Source organism: Equus caballus, chromosome 27 (genome assembly GCF_041296265.1).
Source record: "Equus caballus isolate H_3958 breed thoroughbred chromosome 27, TB-T2T, whole genome shotgun sequence".
Classification (NCBI taxonomy): domain Eukaryota; kingdom Metazoa; phylum Chordata; class Mammalia; order Perissodactyla; family Equidae; genus Equus; species Equus caballus.
This window is the reverse complement of record NC_091710.1, coordinates 49,859,269-49,882,745: the sequence shown is the minus strand read 5'-3', so window position 1 is coordinate 49,882,745 and position 23,477 is coordinate 49,859,269.

Genomic DNA, 23,477 nt, shown 5'->3' with positions numbered 1-23,477 from the left:
GAGAAGAAATATAAAAAGTCTGAGAGGTAGGCTGGGTAAAACACAATAACAGAAGACATACATATATGCAAGTTTGTGTGTATGTGTGTGTGCGTGTGTGTGTGTGTAAAGAGAGATATCTAAAGCCAAGGAAGTGTAGAAGATGACATATTGTGCACTCAACTTACAATAGTTCCTAAATAGCTTTAAGGACATATACGTTACTTACTACACAGTAAGTGATTTAGAGCGCTGTGCAACCATCACCACAACACAGGTACACTTCCATCATCACATAACGTTTCTTAGTGCCCATTAAACACACTCACTGGAAACGTCTTCTTTAACTCCTCACTCCTACACCTAGCCCCAGGCACGTACTGATTTGCTTTCTGTCTCTATAAATTCCCTTTTTCTAGACTCTTCATATAAATGGAATCATACAATATATAGTCTTTTGTGTTTTGCTTCTTTCACTGAGCATGTTTCTGAGGTTGTTCTATTTTGTACCATGTACAAGTAATTTGTTGCTTTTAATTGTCAAATGGTTTTCCATTGTATGGATATACCACATTTTGTTTATCCATTTACCAGTTGATTGTACATTTGGAACATTTCCAGTTTTTTCACTATTATAAATGATGCTGCAATCAACATTCATGTGTAAGTATTTATGTGGACATATGTTAGCAATTTTCTTGGATAGGTAGGAGTGGAATTTCTGAGTCATGTGGCATAGGTTTAACATTTTGAGCAACTGCCAAACTCTTTTCCAAAGTGGCCACAACTTTTTACATGCCCACCAGCAATGTGTGAGTGCTCCAAATTTTTCCCATCCTTGCCAAAGCTTGTTATTGTCTATCCTTTTTTCCATTCTAGCCAGGTGTTTAGTGGAATCTCATTGATGTTTTAATTTGCATTTCCCTAAAGACTAATTATGCTGAACATTTCTTTCACATGCTTCTTGGCTACTGGTATATGTTGTTTGATGAAATGTCTGTTCAAATCTTTTGCTCCTTTTTAATTGTTGTTTGTCTTCTTGTTATTGAGCTGCGTTTTTGTATATTTTACATACTACTCCTTTATCAGATATATAATTTGCAAATGTTTTCTCTTAGTTTGAGCCTTGGCTTTCTTTTTTTTTTCCCCCCAAAGATTGGCACCTGGGCTAACAACTGTTGCCAATCTTTTTTTTTTTGCTTTTGCTCTTTGCTTTATCTCCCCAAACCCCCCTGTACACAGTTGTATATCTTAGTTGCAGGTCCTTCTAGTTGTGGGATATGGGACGCCGCCTCAACGTGGCCTGAGGAGCAGTGCCATGTCCGCGCCCAGGATCTGAACCCTGGGCCGCTGCAGCAGAGCGCGCAAACTTAACCACTCGGCCACGGAACCGGCCCCAGAGCCTTGGCTTTCTTAATAGCGTCTTTTGACACTATTTTGCTTGTCTTTTAAAAATTTTGATGTAGTCTAATTTATCAAGCTTTAAAAAAAATCATTTTGCCTTTGGTATCATGTCTAAAAATTCTTTGCTCAACCAAAAGTCATGGAGATTGTCTCCTGTGTTTTATTATCGAAATTTTATAGTTTTAACTCTGAGGTCTATGATTCATTTAGAGGTAACTGTTGTGTATGGTGTGAGGTAAGGGACTAAGTTCTGTTTTTGGTGTTGTTGATGCCACAGAATTCTACCATTTTTATTTGAAGTTTGGGAGTGTTGCAAGCAAAAATCCTTCTCTGATTGTTGCATGCCTTTGGTCAATTTCCAGAGTAGTGAAATGTTTACTTTTGTCAGTTTTGTCTAGCTTTAGAGTTGCTTTTTTGAAGAAAAGATTTTCTCATCTCCTTACTTGGCCCTTGCTCTGCTTTTAATATGTGAGAGGAGAAAAATAAAAGTTAGTAGCCACTGAGATTGGATAGGGAATGGGTACATAATGAGAAGGAAAGTGAGCCCATAAGCATTCAGTAGCATCTTCTCTCTTCAAGGCTTTCAAGGGCTGTATATGTGTGTGCACATGTGTCTTTGTGTACTTGTGTGTGTCTGTATTACTAAAGAGTAACATAATTTTGTAGCGAGATATTTATTACTTTATTAAAATGAAATACCTGATGCTCTAACAGAATATATAATGCAATTCTATTCTTACTTGTGTTCTCTAACACAAACCAAAAAAACCATGGTCTGAATGAAAAATACAGGGTGATCCTACATTACAATCCCCTATCAGATGTATTTTTCCCCCAACCATATCATACAATTCATATTTCTCAAATTATCATTTACAAGAGATATATACACATAGACATATCGTACACAGATGAGCATTTATTACTTTCTAGGGTTCTAAAGCCAATTTCAGTGTGAGTGGTGTGTGTCTCTGGGGGGCTCCCCATATCACCAAGGGATTTTCTGCAACAAGAGCTGGGTGTCCTACCATTCAACTCAACTGTAACTTTACCTACCTGGAGACAGTATCAGATGCCACAGGATAAATTTTCAGTCCTACAGGACTGCCCCCCTCCAACTTCAGATGCCAATCACAAGTCCAAGTTGTTACCTATACTTCTGGCAGACTGGCTACAGATCAGAGGCTCCCACAACACCTCCTTGGGTTCGATTAATTTGTTAGAGTGACTCTACAGGACTCAGGGAAACATTTTACTTACTGGATCATCAATCTGTTATGAAAGGATATAATTCAGGAACAGCCTGATGGGAGAGATGCATAGGGCGAGGACTGGAGAAGGGGCAGAGAGCTTTATGCCCTCACCGGGCACACCACGCTCCCTCAATCTCCACATGTCCACCAGCCCAGAACCTCTTGTTACCTGTCCTTTTGGGTTTTATGGAGGCTTCATTACATGGGCATGATTGATTAAATCATTGTCCTTTGGTGATTAAACTCAGTCTCTAGCTCCTCTCCCCTCCCTGGAGGTGGGGGAATGGCGCTGAAAGTTTCAACTGTCTAATCGCCTGCTTGCTTCCACTGGCAACCAGGCCCCATCCTCAAGTGCTTTCCCAAAGTCACCTCATTAACACAACAAAGGACACCTTTACCATTCTCATCACATGAAATTCCAAGGGCTTTAGGAGCTCTCTGACAGAAAAAGGGACACAAAGACCAAATATATATCTTTTATTATAAATCACACTTTGGTATGACATATTTTTGTTCTTGAATATATAACTAGTAGATTGTTTGCAAAGATGCATATGATTATTCTTCTCATCCCCAGATATGTGTCCTTTCGCAATGTGATGTTTCCCCTCCTCCTGTCCAGTGGGGAAGTCTGTTTCCCCAAGCTTTGCATCTGTGCTGGCCTTGTGACTTGCTCTGATCAAAAGAATGAGGCAGAAAGGTTATTGTGTTACTTCCAAGCTTAGGCTCGAGGAGACCTTGTAACTTCTGCTCTTGCCATCTTACAGTCCTGAGGCCAGGATACGTAGAAGCCCAGGATAGTTTTCTTGAGGATGAGATATGACATGGTGTCATAGGCCCAGCTAACAGACACCATCAACCACCAGATGTGTAAAGGAAGCCATCATAGACCCAGTTGAGCAGCCAGATCACAGTAGCTACATGAGTGGACCTAGTTGAGACAAGCAGAAAAACTACCCTCTGAAAGAAGGTATACAGATGGGCAACAGATACATGAAAAGATGCTCAACATCACTAATCATTAGGAAAGTGTAAATAAAAACCACAGTGAGAAGTGTAGATCAAAACCACTCACTCCTGTTAGAATGAACATCATTAAAGAGACAAGAAATAACAGGTGCTGACGAGGATGTGGAGTAAAGGGAAACTTTGGACACTGTTGGTGGGATTGTCAACTGGTGCAGCCACTAGAAAACAGTATGGAGTTGCCTCAAAAAATTAAAAATAGAGCTACCATATGACCCAGCAATCTACTTCTGAGTATTTATCTGAAGAAGATGAAACATTAACTTGAAAAGATACCTGCACCCCCATGTTCATTGCAGCATTATTCACAAGAGCTAAGACATGGAAGCAACCTAAGTGTCCTTTGATGGATGAATGGATAAAGAAGTTGTGGTATATATGTATATTTATATATGTATTTATACACATGTATATACATATATGTATAGACATATGTCTATACGTATGTATAGACATATACACATATATGTATAGACGTATACATATATATATACATACACAATGGAATATTATTCAGCCATAAAAAGGAGGAAATCCTGCTATTTTCAACAACTTCGGTAGACCTTGAGGGTATTATACTAAGTGAAATGTTCAACAGACAAAGACAAACACGTTATGATCTCACTTCTTTGTGGAATCTAAAAACAAAAACCAAAAAATCTCCCCCAGCCAAACTCACAGAAAAAGAGATCAGGTTTGTGGTTACCGGAGGCAGAGGGTGGAAGGAGGGTGAATCTGATGAGGGTGGTCAAAAGGTACCAACTTCAAGTCATAAGATAAATAACTACTAGGGATGTAACGCACCGCATGATCACTGTAGTTAATACTGCCGTGCGATATATGAAAGTTGTTAAGACAGTACATCCTAAGAGTTCTCAATACAAGGAAAAAAATATTTTTTCATTTTTTTTGTATCTGTATCAGATGATGGATGTTAGCTAGTTATTGTGGTAATCATTTCACGATATACGTAAGTCAAATCATTGTGCTGTACACCTTAAACTTACACATTGCTGTATGTCAATTATATTTCAATAAAACTTGGGGATAAAAACCTACCAGCTGAGCTGTCCCGAATTATCCACTCACCTAATTCTGAGCAAATAAAGCAATTACTGCCTTAAGCTACTGAATTTGTGGTGGTTTGTTACGCAGTAACTGATAACTGAGACAATATATCATATTTATTTTACATTTTTTCTATAAATAGTTATGCCTGAACCGAACATCTTGAAACAGACACTGGGGTAATTTTGTCTACTTCAAATTCTTTTGGACATATCTGATATCAGAAAGTATAGACTTTCTGGTAGATCTTTGTATAGATATAGATCCTTTGTGTCCTTTTTTTGGTATAGATATATATCTTTTGTATACTTCTGTATAGATCTTTTGAATTTGTGCTTATCAAGTTTGATATTTATGTCAAAGTGAATGGAATCAGTTTTGTTTTTATGAAGTTGCATGTGCCTTAAAGCTGCTGGCTGTAAATATATCAGGTTCATTTCTCAAGTTCAAGTACCCCAAATGGCATTCTATGCTCTTCTTGCCTGTAGTTGCTCTTTGAGATAAGTGCTACTTTTTGGAAGAAGCGAAAAAATACTTCTCATTATGGATTCTTTAATCGACAGCAATCAACTATTTGCCTTTTATAACCACTTGCAATGAAAATGATTCTTAATTTCCCATTTCTGGAATGCCCTAATGTAATAGATTCCTAATTACTTAACTGAAAAAGCAAACACCTTCTAATGCCTGCTCAGACATTAAGGTACATAGTAGTGATTACCAAATCTGTCTGGTTTCCTAGACACCAAATGCTAAATCTATTAGTATTTCCTGCTATTTTCTGAATTTTGAATACTACTCAAGTAAATTGAAAAGGCCAATTTATAGGGACATTTATATGATTTTCCCTCTGTTAAAAATAGAGATTTGATAAGGTGATGGGGCAACAATAAAAACTTTTTCATAAAACTTATGCACACAGTTCAGAGCTGCCGTTTCTTTTCACACTGACTACAAGCTACTTTTGCTATAATTATTTAAATAAAAGTATTTCCATATAAATGTTAATAGAACATTGTACTTTTATTAAGCCAAAGTTAAATTATTTACCTTAGTGCTTCACTATATAGCCACTTAGATTCTAGGACCCCAACACCTGCACATACAAGTTTGAAGAGGATTCGACAATTGATTTTAAGAACACGGTTAAAAAATAATGTAGCATAATGAATATTATTTTTGTATTTAAAAGTATTAATTTTATTTAAATAAAATATTAAAGTTTTAAGGTATTTAGCAAGAATCTGAAAAGATCACCCAATGGAAAATGCAAGAGTTAAATATTTCTGATATTCAGTCCCACTTGGAAACAGCTGTGGGGTAGGATTGGTTCAGTTATAGCTCTGTATCATCTTTGCATGTTCCCTGCCTGAGCAAATTTTTAATCTTGACAGATCATAGAATAGAAAAATTCCCTTCATAGATAACGCAAATATTAGACACTTAGGGAAGGAGGTTCTGGAGGATTCGGGCTCAAACTTTCCTCACAATATTTCTCCTAAATGGATTTTGTTGAAATTTAAGAAGCTTAAGTGTGAACCTGAGGTGCATCTGTTTTCCCTTCTGAAAGAAGTGATGGTTATTTTTTGCTGGGCAGACAATTCAACTGAAAGGTTTGGAGTCCCAGTGAGTGAGCTTTGTTTCTCAGAATAAACATCCATTCCTCTTTTGGCAATCCCTTTGTAGTCAATTTCATTCCTCCTTTTCAAAGGTTTTTCTGCATTCAGGCTACTGTAAAGTTGTGCCTTTACTGACCTGATGTTCTGAGGGAAGGTTGCTGGGGAACTGAAGGAAACTTGTGAAAGAGGAAAGAGAATTTCCTCTTTCTTTCACCTGGAACCTGCCCTTAAAGTGCATTCCACAGACCAGGGGCCTCTGCATTATTTGGGAGCTCGCCTCCCCTAAGACTTGCTGAATTCCAATCTGCATGAAGACGACCAGATCTCCCTTGAGAATTGCATCTCAAAGTTGACATGCACTGCCCTGGCAGAAAGCCTTTGATAAAATCGACCAGCCTTCCCCTCTCCAGTGGCTCTCAGAAGGATCTCCCTCTTCTCTGGGTACGCCCCTAAGGAAAGAGAAATAGAGGCAAAGAGCCCTGGCAGTTTGTTTCCACTATGTGTGGCTTTGGGGAAATAGTTAAATTGCCAAGTTTCTGTTTACTATTTGTCAAACAATGTTCTAATATTTTGTGACCTATCTCTTGTGTGTTAGCATGTTGTGACTTAGTCCTATCTGTTGACATTGGGGAGCCCAACTCATTATTTAAGAAGAGAAAGTCTTCTCTTTCACCCATGAGACATAATTTATATCACTAACATATGCTTATCTTAGCCTAACTCAAAAATTAATTAATTTAATTTGTTTCAACTTAAGCTACCCTGAGTTAGATAGATGTGAATACAATTGCCACTGAAATATATTTTTAGGTATAAATAACCAATCTTTAATATATTAGTTTATTTACATATCGTAGTTTTTCAAAAGAAAAATTGTAATGAACTGTTATTCATTATAGTTAGACTATATCATTCTCTTCAATTAATTAGCTTCCAGAATAACACTTGAAATTATAGTACACTAAATTTCTGCTGCAGGTGTATAAGGGTGTACACACAAATTTATTTTAAAACTCAAAGAAGAATTAAAAATAACTATAAAATATGGTTTGATTTACAAGTTACAAAGCTCTTCACCCACGTGATTTCATTAAAATATGAAGAGTCTATGCAACTTTCACTTTAGAAATGCTATGCTTGGTAAGCTGGCTATTGCTGTAGATTTTTTGAATTTCTTTGAAATCTTTCATTTAAAGCACCATAAATGTGGACTTAATGCCATTTATTATGCCAAAGCTGTATCTCTGAGAATTGTTTCCTGATTCTCACTGTATTTTGGTGTTCTAGGGGTTTAGCTTAAGGAAATTGCTGTTATCTTAGAATCCTCATCACTACATATGTTAAGTTCAATCTATTCAGGCTGAGTTGACACCAGCTGCGACAATGACACCCCAATTTACTAGCCTGACGATACCTAAGAATGATATTCTTATTTGATATCTCACTTTCAAGATATAGGAGGCCTTTTAGGCTTCAGCATGTGAGAGCCAGATTAACTCTCAGCAACTAACATGGTTTTAAATAGCTTCGTGGCAAAAGGTGATAAAGGATTGAGGATAAACATTGTAAAACAGCTAAAAATGGTCCTGGAAATAATGTGAAAGGCATTTAGATCCTAAGAAGTGTCACTTCTTTCAGAATAGAATAAGAGAAAGCAGAGCAGTATTTTCCATGCTGTACCCTTTTATTCCACTGTGAGACACGTCAGCGTTTTCTTTCCCATAATCCCCGAGCATACACATTCTTTCCCCTCCAAATACATGTTGGTGGTTAAAAAATCCACCACAAGCAAAAGCTTAGTTGGACATTATTAAATGTTATTTTAATGATTAACTTTTTAATAATCAGCAAACCACTAAAAAAATACTGTTTTTCTAATAATATGCCTCTTTTAAAGTATGAATAAAATCCTTCCTAGCTATCTTTCCTTTTTCTTCTTTTTAACAAAAATTTATTTCATACCTATTATGTGTCAGATGCTATGTTAAGCTTTGAAAAGATAGACAAATAAAACATAGTTCACGCCATCGAAGATCTTAGAGTTCAAAAGATTGAAGGAAAAAACCTTAGGGATTATAAATTTCTCATTTTGTTGAAGATGAAACTGCCTTATTAGTAAGAATATCAAAGTAATTTGTAAGAAATTGAAAGCATAGTGATTCATATGGAATAATTAGGATTCGGTGTGAAAGAATGCCAAATCTTTATTTTAACATAAAAATCCATTGAGATTAATTTTTTTCAACCAATACATTTGTTACTCAGTGCTACACTCTGTGCTGGGTTTCAAGATATAGAGGGAACAAGATAGACTCGGTTCTTGTTCTATGGATCTTATACTCTAGGAATGGAATCAGATTAAATCAAGAAACTAGAAAAATAAACACAATAATTACAATTAGCAGTAAGGATGTAACACCATCAACAAGGGGCCATGAAATTGGGATAAGAGTAGGAAAGCGTGACCGAGGATCTGAAATTTTAGCTGGGGTTTGCTACTTTTACGTGAGATCACAAACTGTACTTGGGTATTTGTTTTATCAGCTGAACTGAATTTTTAACGGGTATGGGAGTTATGTCTCTTCTCTTCCTTACCTTGCTCCCTGCTGCCATCTCTTTGAATGATGAGATCACTATGGCCAGTGATTAGTTTTGAGACTACTAGAAATACGCAAAAGTGAGGATGAGGAAAATAATATTTATTATGAAAAAACATTGTTCTTATGAAATCGGCTATAATTACGATAATAATTAACTATTCATATGTTCTTCTCTAGCAATAATAAAGACCTGGCAATTTCTCTAAATCCTATCCATATTTTCTAAAGGTGTCAGTTGCCCTTCTAATAAGTCTCATTTCCTACTACCTTTTTGATCATGTGGTCAACTTCCTGCCCTAGAAATTTACTCTTCCTCCCACATTCACTATCTTACTGAATGGCATCACTGTCTGCATGGTAGCCCAGGGGATACTATAAAGCATTATCCTTGAATGTTCCTTCTCTGTTACCCCACTGCCCAGATAATCTGAAATCCTGCCAGTTACATGCCTCTTAAGTCTATCTTAAATCTTCCTATTCCTCAGATGTCCCTCCACCACTACCTTTCTTTAGTTGAACTATTCTCTCTCTCCCAGCTGTTCCCCAACAGGCCTCTGAGTCAAGACAGATCATTCCGTATACTGCCTTTAGAATTGTCTTTCTAACCACAGATGTGGCTATCCGTCTTTTCTACTTAAATTCTTTCAATGACCTCATCATCCTGAAGATAAAGTTCAGACTCTCCCTACATCACACTGGGGCTCTCAGTGGTGTAGCTCCTTTGTTTTCACTCCAGTACCTCCACCACCTTTCTCCTGTTCTCCCTCCCACTCCCAACACACACACACTCACTATTCTACCCAGAGCCATATCAAACTACTTTCTACTCTATGCTCTCTCTTACCCTTAGGGCTTCTGTTATCCTGTTACTTTTCTTGGGAATGCTCCACTCCCTGTTTCCATTTACCCACCTCTTTTCTTAGAACCCGAGCTGGATAACTTGTTTCCTTTATTGGTATTACCCATTTAGTCCTAAGCTTATATCCCTCTTCTCTGAGGCTCACCTCATCCACACACAGTAAGGTTGGCTGAGGGTTGGACTCTGCCTCGTTCATTATTATACCCACAACACTTAGCAGGGGCTCTGTTTAATGAACACTTAATTCATCAATATTAGAAACTTCTCATTGCAGAGGGATTCAGAATTCCTTCAACGCACATAATCCTGTGAAAACCAAGCAAAGTGTGAGTGTGTGTTGGGGGGTGGGGGTGGAGAGGGAAAGTATATTAATTTTCAATGAGATAAGAGTCCTGATTTTCATGCCTCTGCTCTGCATCGAGGTTACTTGAGGACCTGGTACAGGAACCATTGTCCAGCTCCTGGGTTGCGCTTGTTACTCCAGCTAACAGCAGTGATTGTGTTTGAAGTTCTGTCTCATATTGTTGCGCTTTCGTTGATATTTAATAAAAATGCAGAGAACAGCTTGCAAAAGGCAGTACTCATTCCTGCTGAGAAAAAAAAAAAGGGAAACAAGTGAATCCCCCGCTAAGCAATTTCAAACGTTTCTGCTGTAACCTTAATAGCATAATTTTAACATTCTGGCACTGGGTGAGGTCAACACTGATGTACTTTGTACTAACACATTATACTGGAAAATTGGATCCAGAGGTAAAGCGGAGTTTCCTTTTCTCAAAAGTTGTATAGCCAAGATACACAATTCATGAGCAAGAGTAATGTCCTGAGGACACTAGTGAAGCTTATAGCTGGAGAGTAGCTTGTTTTCCCATGTTCTAAAATACCAAAAGCTTATTTCCTTTAGGTTCCAATTTATGTTTACTATTATTTTTATTTCATATTATTTTCATGGAATTTAGACTGCAGACTAGGCTAATTTATTTTGTTTAGAATATTTAGAAATCTGGGAAGTGCTATTTAAAACTAGTATTTCTTGTACGAATAAACTTTTTTAAAAATTATATTTGATTGTGAGGAAATATGAATGCATTTAAAGCTTCTAGCATCTAGAAAACAACCTTAATTTCAAGTTTTAAGAAAGTCATGACAACTCTTCCTTTTTCATACTTCCAGATTCTCCCAGAGCCATTCAAATCAATCGTTTGCTATAATTGCATTGGCGTTGTGATAACCTGAGGTGTAACCAAGGAGAATTATGTTCAATATGGATCACTAATTACCCTGTTAGCAACTTAGGCAAATTAATGACTAATACTATATAAGTGTAACAGTAATCACTTTGAGATAATTCGATAAGAATTCCTAATCAAGACAAGGATATATTTTTTAAAAATAGTACAAAAGGATGAAAGATACAGGATTTATAGCAAATGATTTTTAACTGAAATCTGAATATTAGAAACAGGCTATTTCAAAAGTGATTTATTTGGGTAAACCCTCATAATTTAATATTACTATTTTTCTGAACATTATCTGACACATTTCCATCTCTGGGGTATGTAACCTGGGCTAGAAGTCTCTCAGAAACCAGCTCCCTCATGATCTTTCCGGCATTTCCTGTTTGAGCCAGGGTGGAAATACTCCTAACGGGCAATGTTTTAGGGGCCTTAGCCCTCTGCTTCCATAACTAAGAGAACTGAGAGATAAAAGAAGCAAAACAAGAGGAAGGCAGCCAAACCATGATTTTGGTTTTTCAGAACCTCTTGTTTCATTTAAGCTGTGACATTTATGGATTATGGTCCTCAACCAACCATTATATATAAACCTGTATTTCCATACCAACTGCCTCCTAACTTAGCGCATCACTGAGTGCAATTCCATTACAAAGGGCTTGAGTCAAGGTTTGGAAGATTTACACAGAGGCAGATTTGGAGCTTCTTCAGCAGAACAAAGGTGACCTAGCATCATAATTACATGAGCTGTAAACCTGTGAAGAGAAAATGAAGGACAGCCGAGTGTGCGATAAAGAAGATGAGGAGGTTGGGACTGGATCCAGACACTAAATTTCGTACACCTTAGGCAGGATATTTCGCCCCTCGGGGTGTTGAATGTGATCAGGATGTTTCAAACTTTTCCTCCTTCTCCTCTTTTCTTCTTTCTTCCTCTCTTCTTTTAAGCGGCAGTCCTTTAAGTGTGCAATCTTAAGCAGAATCTCGATTTCAATGAATATTCGTTTATTCTGTCATTCAACAAATGGGTTTATTGAGTACCAACTATGTGCTGGGCACTCTTGAAGGGGCTGGTGCATGACACAAAATATAAATCAAAGTAGAGATGATGTGGTGGAGGAGGAACTGAGGAGCGGGGCCCTGTCTTCTTGGACTATCCCCTGAGCCTGGCAGGGGCCCAGAACATTCTCCTCTGAATCCTAGTGTTACTAGAGCACAGTTTCAAAACCACAGAGATCTCCCTTATCTTTCCAAAAACCTATGGTTCCAAAACAGAGGGTACACATTAATTAACCACGGTAGTTGCCATTGGAAAGGTACCCAGGATTGCCACAGTCAGGTTCTTGGCGCACAAGACCATCCTATTACAACTGGCGTTTATTTGCTTTCTATATGGTACCCCACTCTAAGAAGAAACCGGCAGAGGCTGGCCCAGTGGTGCAGCAGTTAAGTTTGCATGTTCCACTTCAGTGGCCCAGGGTTCACTTGTTCGGATCCTGGGTGTGGACCTACACACTGCTTGGCAAAACATGCTGTGGCAGGGATCCCACGTATACAGTAGAGGAAGATGAGCATGGATGTTAGCTCAGGGCCAGTCTTCCTCAGCAAAAAGAGGAGGATTGGCAGCAGATGTTAGCTCAGGACTAATCTTCCTCAAAAAAAAAAAAAAAAAAGGAAGAAATAGGCAAAGGAATCATAATTTTACTATAATGAGAGCTTTGCTTTTCTTGGTCTCAATATTTTTCCCAATGTTGAGGGTCATTTTTATCTCACTAAAGAGAACATTGATGGCCCAAGATCCACCTTTAAAGGTACTGTTACCCGTTTTTTAAATTTTGTTTTATAAGTCATGGTGTTATGTCAAGGAGACATTGCACCTTCTATTTGATGTCTGAGCAACTTAAGCTAGAACTGAAATATATTCTGATTTAACATCTGGACATAAAAAAAAAAAGAAAATACCAGAAGAGAAGGGGAAGGAAAGAGCAGTTGCCATTCAGGATTTATAAGGAATAGCTACATTTGACAGTTAAAATATATAACCACTTATCCTTGCTGCCAGTCAAAGATAATTTCCTCTGGCTCCTTCTATTTGAATCTACCAAATAATGTACCAGGTATTTTTCTTTTTCTCTTAAGAAAAAAAGACAGTCTCTGAAATTATCTGAAGTTTAAATGATTTAAGTCCTGGTTAGAAAATTTAGCTTGAAATCTAATGGTTATCATCACCTTGTATTTCAATAATATTTCATTTCCCACACCTGCCTTCTAGAGCCGTTTTGATCATGAGTAACAGTGGGGGAGAAAAACAATAAACATCATGTGTGCTGCAGAGGTCTCAGCAGATAGGAGCTAAGTTGGAAAGGAGAACAGCGCTTTACTACAAGGCTAAACCTGGTGGGGAGCCTGGAGTTCTGCCCTGACAATGCCAAACTTTGCAACTTTATTCTCTTTGTGGCTTTAAAGAGATTTGATCTTTCTAATATTACATTCTGAAAGCCAACTTAATAGATATTCTATTTCTAGAGAGGGTGGTAGCCTGAATTATGGAAAATTCTTGTGGTTGCTGTCATGTTTTTTGATGAAGGAGCAAAGGGCAGACTAAATTTGGCTGATTTGCATGAAGGTTGACTGTACACTGACAGTGATTCCTGAATGGAATCTGCTTTATGCTGTAGGAGAAGAGAAACATTATTTCCAGCAGCTGGAAGGTGGCTCAGGGATTTAAGGTGCTATTTGGGGCTTTGCCAAGATGCTTGCCGTGAACCTGGGAAAGTCAGTACAGAGTTTTGGTGGATGAGGTAGGCAGCGCTCGAGCTTTATAGCTGAAGCAGGTGCAGGCCTGTGTGATATGATGTGAGAAGTGTGAGGAGATCTTCAGAGTCAAATCCCTCACTCCCATTGTCTGTCACCTTAGAGCATTCCTCTGAGGTAAGATCTCTCAGGCTCTTGTTAAAATGGAAATAGGTTCTCCAGGAGGCATGTTAGTCACTGCTACCTTAGCAGTAATCAGTTCATCAGCTAAACAAGCAGAAAGCAGGATCCTGAATAGGTGGTACTCACAGAGGTCAGTCTGGGTTGAGAGAACAGGATGGGCCCAGGATGCAGACTAAGGTGGGACAATTCAGTAGAACTAGCAATGGGGGCCCCGGACAGGGCTGGGCGGAGCACTTTAGGATGGATTCAGCTCTGATTCAGTTCCTGCTTCCATGGAAGTCACGAGTGTGTAGAGTCATCTTGCCATCTGGGTGTTTCTGTCTTATGAAAACTCTCTGGATGTTGAGCACATCCTGTTTTCCTTGTCTCCTTCAAAGCATCGCTTACATCCGATGTTTAGCACAAAGAGTTGAGGATGCGAAGTCTCCTTTGTCTACATCCTCCACATTCCTTCACCCCAACTTCATTCTTCCCACTTTATTTTGCAGAAAAATTTAACTTTCCACCCCCTACTTGATTCCACGGCTACATTTGCGTGTCTGAAGGCTCATGAATGACCTCTGCTGCCAGCAGGCTATTAACTATGGGTCGCCTCCTTTAGAGGTATAGAACGTGGAGGATTTGAAAGTTCATTCTTTCTATTTTCCTTTCGCATACATTTCAGGTGGTAGCTGAGAAGGGTATAGAGACTAATACCTCTAAAGGAATTTCCCTTCTTCTACAACCCCACCCAACGCAGGCCGCAGCTACGGTGAGCTTGGCTCTAAATAATCTCCCCCTCCTTTTTGATACAGAAGTGGGCCCTTTAACCTGATTCAGTCCATCAAAATTAAACCACCATGTGTTTTTGAATGGCTCAGACAAGGATCTCTGCTAGATAAGTGTTCTCTCAGCTGACGTCCCTGCCTATCATGAGCTTACAGACTGCCCAGAAAGAGTAGGAGACGTCTCAGAAGCAGGGAACAATATGACCCATAGAAAGCAATGAAGTGTTGAAGTGCTGAGTGAAGAATTAGTGCTAGAGAATATACGAGCTGTGCTTTCTCAGGATCCTGTACCTCATAGCCTTTATCGCAATTGTCAGGAAAGCAGTTATCTGGATATTATTTGTTTAACATCCTGTCTTCACCTTATTTTCTTTCCTTTTCCCTTTTGCATCCCCTTGGTGCAGAGTCCTTACTTGATTTGTTGACCAGTGTATGCCCAGGGGAGCGCCGTGAATCCAGAAAGTCAGAGAATGGAGCAGTTGCTGTCACATGTGCTGCTTACCAGCCATGGCCATCAGGGAAGGCTTCACAGAGGTGCCTCACATCCAGTGGAGGGAAAGTCCAAAGACTGCCATGGATTAGTCACAGTATCTCAAACCTCTGTCTACACCACAAGATTGTCATGACGTATTTCTTTATCTGGGAATCCCCAAACTGTAGTTAGAATCAGGAAGTAGAAGATGCCTCACATCCTGGTGTGGCTTGGACAAAATGCCAATATAACCTGGTTTGGCCTGTTCCACTGTGTGGCCCAGATTAAGCTCCCCTCAGAAACACATCCAGTTTCCCCTGGTTTGCATGATGGCAGCCCGGACTCCCAGGCAGCCCCCAAACCCTGGTGGTTCTTGCTGTTTACGTTTGGAAAGGAGCTCTAGTCACCACAATCCCTCTGAAACGCTGTACTGTCTCTAGTGTAACAGTTCTCCGTCTTTCATTCTTATTTTCAACTCTCCTAGGATTCAAAAGAATGTAAAGATGAAGACTGCATCCCACCCATCTATGAGATTCATAACCTATATGTGCAAATAGTATGAATAGGAAGAAATCTTTCAACCATAAATAGGGTTTTTAACTTTCTCTGCTGCTCCTGGTAAAGAAAGGCAGGCAGCTGGTAGAACATTACTGCACTGTTCTCTATTAACTTTCCCTTGTTCCCCTCAGTGAGAAGAGAATGAGCCATCTCTACCCCCTGTGCTGGGACTGGAGTACATTCAGATGCCCATATAGCGCCTAGGCTTTGAGTCTTTCTTTTCATATTTTTTCAGACAGCTTCAGTCCAAATCAGGTTCTGACTCCTCCTGAGATAATTCCTAACGTTTCTAAATGAGTTTCAAATTCCCCTGTTCCACTATCAATAATGAGCACCTCATTTCACAAAGGGGTCAGTTGGTCACGCAGATGCTCATTGCCTAACTGTATTTGGTTTCATTTGAAATATTTTTAAGAACCATAGAAAAGGAATGGCTTATTTAGAAATCAGGGAGTAAACACAACCCTACAATTGCGATGTCAATGGGGGGGATTAAGAAAAGTTAAAGTAACACCAGTACTAGAGTTACAGAAAGTAACGTTCTAGAGTTATTTCACACTCTCTCCCTGCCTCAAAAGAGTATGCATTTTGCTTCACTGAGGTGATTATGAACTCCATTTTTAAAATCACTTTTAGAGTCTTTTGAATATTTCCTGTGGTAATAGAAATTTGTTCTTGGAGGATAGACTTTAACTTAGGGAACTGCCCAAAAGACAGAACTAGCCCCATGAATGAGGTGGGCGATCACGGCAGGTGATACCAATTCAGGTTACCCAATAAAGGAAAATGGAAAACATTTTCTCCATGTGCTTTTTTACACTATATCATCTGTAGGCTAATACTGTAACTTTACAAAATACCTTCTTTAAGAGGGTGACTCTAGATTGGTATGTTTTTTCTCTTCTCATACAGGTTCTATGTGTTGTGGTCTTCTTTATGCTTGTTTGCATGGAATTATGTACCTACATAATGCAGCTGGAGCTGGGTCTCATAAACTTCCTGGAATTCCAGCTCACTTCAATCAAGCATTTAATTCATCAAATTAAGATAACTAAATTGTGCTTTTGCTTTGCAGAATACTAAAAATGAAATAGCTTCTATATTAATAAAAACATTTGAAATGATTTTGGAAATGTTAAATTACCTGTGAGTGTGCAAACTGGATTTTAAGTTCAATTCTAGATGGTCTCTTCCATTTCTTCGGTGGCTCCTAGAACACGGGTTCAATTAAAGCTGCCTGATGGTGAAAAATCAACATATTCCAAATATGCAGGCGAAGCTTTCCTTGGTAGGGCAAGAGAATTGCTCTGCTTCTTGGCCTCAGCCATTGCTTTGTTTTCACTTTTTTTCCCCCAGGTTCACACTTGAGACACATTTTAGTGCTTGTGTGACCACCACCTATTTCCTGTTATTGTGTTTCTTATTATAGGCTGCCCTCCGTGGAACTCTTATCTTTCCATCATCTCCTAGTCCTTTTAGTTGAGATGAATTTGCCAGAGGCAGGGAAAGGCTGAATGGACTGTTCATATCTGAAAGGGGACCACACCATAGTCTATTAAAATAGAAGATGACTATCCAACGCGCTTACCACTTGTGTTGTGGTTTTATTGTTGTTTGAACTGCAAGCCAGAATGGAACTTTTTTAATTTCAAAGATTTTTATTATTTTTTTCTTCTAAGTCTTTTTTTTTTTTTTAATCTAAGTTTGGACCATAATGTGTCGAGAGATCTCTTTTGCATTATTTTTGGCTAAAACCAGAAACAAATTGTGTTGAAAAATATTATGAGAACTCCTCTCCTTCTAAGATTTCTAGCCCATCATAGTAGACTCCAGAGGTTTGGATTATTCAGATAAACCTTAGAAAAACATCCACTGTTTTAGATTATCTGCTTAACCAAATCCCAACCCTGAACTGCTAGAGGTTTTCTTATCTAGAATGAACTCGCTGTATATTACGAGACTGACTTGAAAGAGCGGCCAATAAGCTACTATTTATATATGAAGGAAACGTAAATGCCCCTGGTTACGCTTTTAATAACATGGCTAAGCGAAAGTCATGTTCATGTACATTTCTAGGGCCAATACACATTTAGCGAGATCCCTGTCTCTTACACAATTAAAATGTGAAATATATGACTGAATTAACCTGATTATTCCATAATAACAAAAATTGTTATTTTTATCAAACTCTAGTCATTTTGATATTAATTATTAAAAAAACTTACCTAGTGAAAACTTGGATTCTTAAGTTTGGAGGAACAAGCAACTTTTAAAATTTCTTAGTTTATGAACAATGGCAGCAATGAATTCAATAAACACTTTCTGAGAATCCACTCCATTTTGGGTGTTACAACTGGCATTGAGGATAATAGGCCAAAAAGACAATATTGCTGCCACAAAGAATTCTGTCTAATCTGAGAGACAGTCAAATGAACACACATTTCAATGAAAATGTCCTGTGAGCTTTAACACAGTTGTGGAGAAGGCTTTGTGGGAACACAGAGATGGGCACATCTAAGGGGCAGGTGACACCTTCAGTTAAACTACACAGTGCTTGCAAGATGTGCACTAGATCCCGAAGGTGAAGTATGAACTTTCTCCATAGTGGGAGGGTCAAAATGTGGAGACAATGAATTTTAGGAACTATATCTTCTGCCAGATGATGTTAGAAAACCAGATGCTGTCATTTTGTATATCTTAACATTATCTTGTACTTACGTTATTCTGTATGTTATATACACTCTTAGGACCTGAGTTTTTCATGAGCAAGATTGGGAAAGTGATAGGTTTTTTTTGTTTTGAGGAAGATTAGCCCTGAGCTAACTACTGCCAATCCTCCTCTTTTTGCTGAGGAAGACCAGCCCTGAGCTAACATCCATGCCCATCCTCCTGCACTTTATACGTGGGATGCCTACCACAGCATGGCTTTTGCCAAGCGATGCCATGTCCACACCTGGGATCTGAACCTGAGAACCCTGAGCCACCGAAGTGGAATGTGCACACTTACCCACTGCGCCACCAGGCCACCCCTGTGATAGGATTTTTTAAAGACTGAGTTCGTTAATACACATAAAGCACTTAGAACAGTGCCCAGAATATAGCAATCTAATATATGTTAACTATTATTAGCTATTATTTTCATGTTTGTCCATTCTCACGGATAATGCCACATAACAAAAGGCAGGGTGGTTGATCAATTCATTCATTATTCCAAATATTTATTAAGCACTTACCATGTGCCAGGCATTGGGCATTCAAAAGTGAAAAGATCAAGTATCTGCTCTCATGGAACTTAAAATTCAAATAAATCATCAAACAAACAATATAAATTCAGTGATCAATCAGCCCTGGATGAGCATGGCAATGCTTGAGAACGGAGAGGACTTTCACATACTGTCATCGTTGAGGCCTTCCTGGAAAAAGTGATAGCTTGAATGTCAAAATGAAGCCCATCTTGTAAAGACCCGAGGTAGGAATAAGCTTGGCATGTTCTAGAAATAGCCAAAGACCATTGGATTCAGAATAGAGGGAACGGCAGGATGAGAAACAGGAGCTGAGGCTAGAGAAACAGGCAGAGGCCAGATCATGTACAACGAGCGAGGGATGGTCAGAAACTCGAATTTTGTTCCAAGTGTAATGGAAAGTCTCTTCAGAATAAGGCGCAATCAGCCAGTCTTTCAAAAACTCCTCCTCCACCTCCCTCTGCCAACAAGCACTCTGCTAAGAGTGACTCACCTGAAGTGTCCATGGGTCCTTCATGCGCTTCCATTCCCCTTCAAAAGGTAAAGCCATCCTGTTATCTAGAAACCTTGGAGGAATGTATCTTTATTCTTCCTTCTAAACCTAGTCTGCCATTTTACTTTGATCAAATCATTTGAGTATGCTTCCTCCCATTTATCTCTAATACCACAGCCTTTTCCAACAACAAGATGGGTAAAACTCATCCTGGTCTCAGGCACTGAATGAGGCTCCATGGTTCAAGAGTGAAAAAGACAATTCTCACTCCTAAGAAGCTCATGGCCAAGATGGGTAAAGAGGCCTCAAGAGATAGAGCGGTGAGTGTAGTGATTGGGATAAGTGCAGAGAGTGCTGGGGAGCTTGTGGGAGGACCACATTCCCCGGGCACACTCTTTGGGGCTTTCCAAAGGAAGGGATGGGTGAGAGTTATCAAGCAAAGAGAATGCATGTGAGAAAGTGGGAAGGCAGAGGAGTTTTTCCAGCAGAGTGAACAATCTTGAGAAAGAATCCAGAGGCCAGGGAACACAATGTTTTCCTGAGAAAGAAAGTAGTTCAGTGTGACTTGAGATGGGACCAACCTCCTTAATTTAGCTCAAATTCTTCTGTCACTTCTACTGCTTCAAACTTCTCTTGATCTTTCTTTCTCCAGGATCCATGCTTCTATCATTGGCCACTACTGCCATTATTGTCAACCTACTCTTTAATAGCTAGGTGGCTTTTGGCAAGATATTGACTCTGGATATTACTCTCCCCACATTTAAAGTGGGGGTACAAATTTATACGTCAAGGGCCAGCCCCTGGTGGAGTGGTTAAGTTCACGCACTCTGCTTTGGCAGCGCAAGGTTTCACTCGTTCGGAACCTAGCCGCAGACCTAGTACCACTCATCAAGCCATGCTCAGGGAGCATCCCACACAGCACAACCAGAAGGACTTACAACTAGAATATCCAACGATGTACTGGTGGAGTTTGTGGGGAAGAAGGAGGAGGAGGAGGAGAAGGAGGAGGAGGAATAAACCGAGAAGATTGGCAACGACGTTAGCTCAGGTGCCAAACCTTAAAAAAAAAAATTCATATGTCATGGTGAGATTATGAGAATTAAATCCACACGTCATGGGGTGGATTTATAATTAATCCATGGGTCATGGGGATGGATATGGCTGGCAAAGCAACTGGCATATAAAAAGTGATCAACAAACCTTAGTCTAGTTCCCTTCCTCAGTTGTTTTTGAGAGAACGTATTGGTTGCTCAAATTCCTCAAAATACAGCATTGCTTCCTATTGTATTACTTACTAAGGTATTACAATTGCTTCCTATTGTATTGCTTCCTAATGTATTACTTACACTCTTTCTATATTTCCCTTAAGCTCTCTGTGCCCTTATACCACTCTTGTGCACATCTTGTGTATCCCTTGCTCAATCAGAATCTGCACCTTGACTCCTTTTTTGAAAGCACCTAGCTCCTCTATGTAAACTTTCTTTCAGGCTTACAAAATCCTATTCACCATATTTTTAAAGCCATTTTCTTCCTTCATTGCCTTTCATAGGTAATTTTCTATGATGTATGATGGGAAGAGAAATTGTGACTTCTGGCAATATATAGCTTCTTTAAATCTGACACTTCATAAATCAACTCTGATAAGCCTTTCCTTTTCTGAAAAATGAGATTGAGATATATATATAATTTTTCTTTTTTTCTCCATTAGCTAACTATTTTTGATGATTAAAACGAATAATACCTCTAGAGATATTTTTCCTATTCTTTTTGTCCATCAACTCTTTGAGGAAATAAAAAGTAAATGAGGTCACCTTGGGCCCAAGTTTACTGAACACATACCTATGGAGTGATTGTCATGTTCACACCCTGTATAAAGCTTTGTGGTTGAGGGCTTGGTGTTGAATTTCCTGCTTTTCTGGAAAGCTTGTGGCAGATGAGATACAAGGTATAAGTCAGGACCATTCAAGGATCTGTTGACTTGGAAACCGGCAAAGACAACCTAGCTGGCTTGTATAACATAGCCTCAAACTAAAATATTAGTAAGTGTAACAACATATCCCAAACAAGTTCTACTATGCTCATTACCTCATTTTGCCAGCTGTTTTCCCCTATCCTTTTTGGCACGAGGATCTTTAATGACATATTTTGCTCCACACCTTAAAGGATAATTGCTGGCAGTCGGTCTCTCATTATAGAACTCTCTTGTCTCTCGAAATAGATGATCCTTGTTCAGCTTTTTAACTGCAAATGTGAACGGGAGATATTTGAATTTTGGCATAAATGCCCCATAATCTTCTCTTCTGCTTTACTCTCAGAAGGTGAGCCCACATGTACACAAGAGGAGAAAACTAAAATCCTGCCAACAGTACTAGTGAACAGCGTTTAGTAGTAGCACACATCGTATCTTACCCCCTCTTTGGTTTGGGGGATCTAAAGTTTCATTTTTACCTCATTTTAGGGAGCTGGTTTGGATGGAAGTCACATACAAAATGAACCGTCTCCAACATCTACATCAGGAAGTAACTCTAGCTCAAGATAAAGGTCACTGGTGGGGCAACAGGCTTTCATTGCTTATTTTGGCCTCTCTTTCCTGTCCTAGAGACCATTTGGAAGAGCTACCAGTGACTTATCGTTTATAAGCATTAAAGGTTGAAATAAAAGCTATTCCATGTTGATTAGCACTTCCCCGGATGAAGTATACAAGTGTCATGTAAAACAAAGTGGACTGTGCTCATGATAGATTAGAATGGACATTCCACTGGGGTATCCTTGAGCCAAGACAACAATGCTTTGGCCCCTCGTTGCTCATGGAAACTTGTAATTGGTTGTTTCATACCAGTTGCCAATTATTGCTCTAAAGAACAGTCCCTTGAAGGAGAACTTAGAAGAGTTCATGTGTTTCTAAGGCTGAAATTTATTTGAACTGTATCATGTCTAGCATTTTACCCATTGAATTTATTTTGAAGCCTCATGGGCTGTTTAATGGGAGATTATATTTGAAGAGGTAAGAGTATAACATGTGGAAATCTGAACAATTCACCATCTTCAAAAATAATCATTTAACTACACCATTTGAAAGGCATTAGAATGCAATATTTACAAAAGGCGCATTTTTCAGATTTAGAATGATTAAATATCTTAAGTGAATTATAAAAAATATCTGTTGATAGTTATATTGATTTTAAGATTATTTGGTGAAAAGCTTTAAAGTAGTTTATGTAGGTATCAAAACCCTTATTGAAAATTATCTTTAGTTCTCATATGGTAATATTTTCAATTCTCCATATTTGGAAAGGAACAAAAAGAGATAATGGGTTACATTGGACAAAGACGTTGAAAATAAATACTAATTTTAAATCTATTCTAATTTGTGAAAGGTTTGTTCCACCGGCCATGTCTTCCTGAAATTTCAAAGAAATTCAAAATATTTGTAAAAATTAAAAATACCAATAGAAACAAAATTGAATAATTAAAGAGATCAATCTAATTTCATCTAGTGCCTCACTGAACCAGGGATTTTTAAAAATGACGTCATGAAATTCTATACAGTATTTTTCAAAAATCAGATAAGTAGCTATGTTCTGTATTTGTCATCAAATTTGTATATAAATATAATATGATGATAGAAATTGCTGGAATAAGGTTTGTATAGATTTCAGTACTCTGAGTGTGTTTGTGAACATAGACTATGAGAAAATGTCTTTCATTCGTCTGTATCTATGTTCATTCACTGATTAAATAAATTTTATTAATATGAAAGACACTGGAGGAATACATTGATGTTTAAGCCAATGGCTTGCATAAAGGATACTCTAGAAGAACTCACAATTGTTTAAACTGTGGTCCTTCATTTTCAAGTTACTTTAAAAACTAATTTAATGTATTTTTTTCTTAGAAATTATGTTTATAATAGAGAGTTTAAATAATACGTGTAAAGAAGAAAACATCACCAACATCTCTCACTGGTCACAACA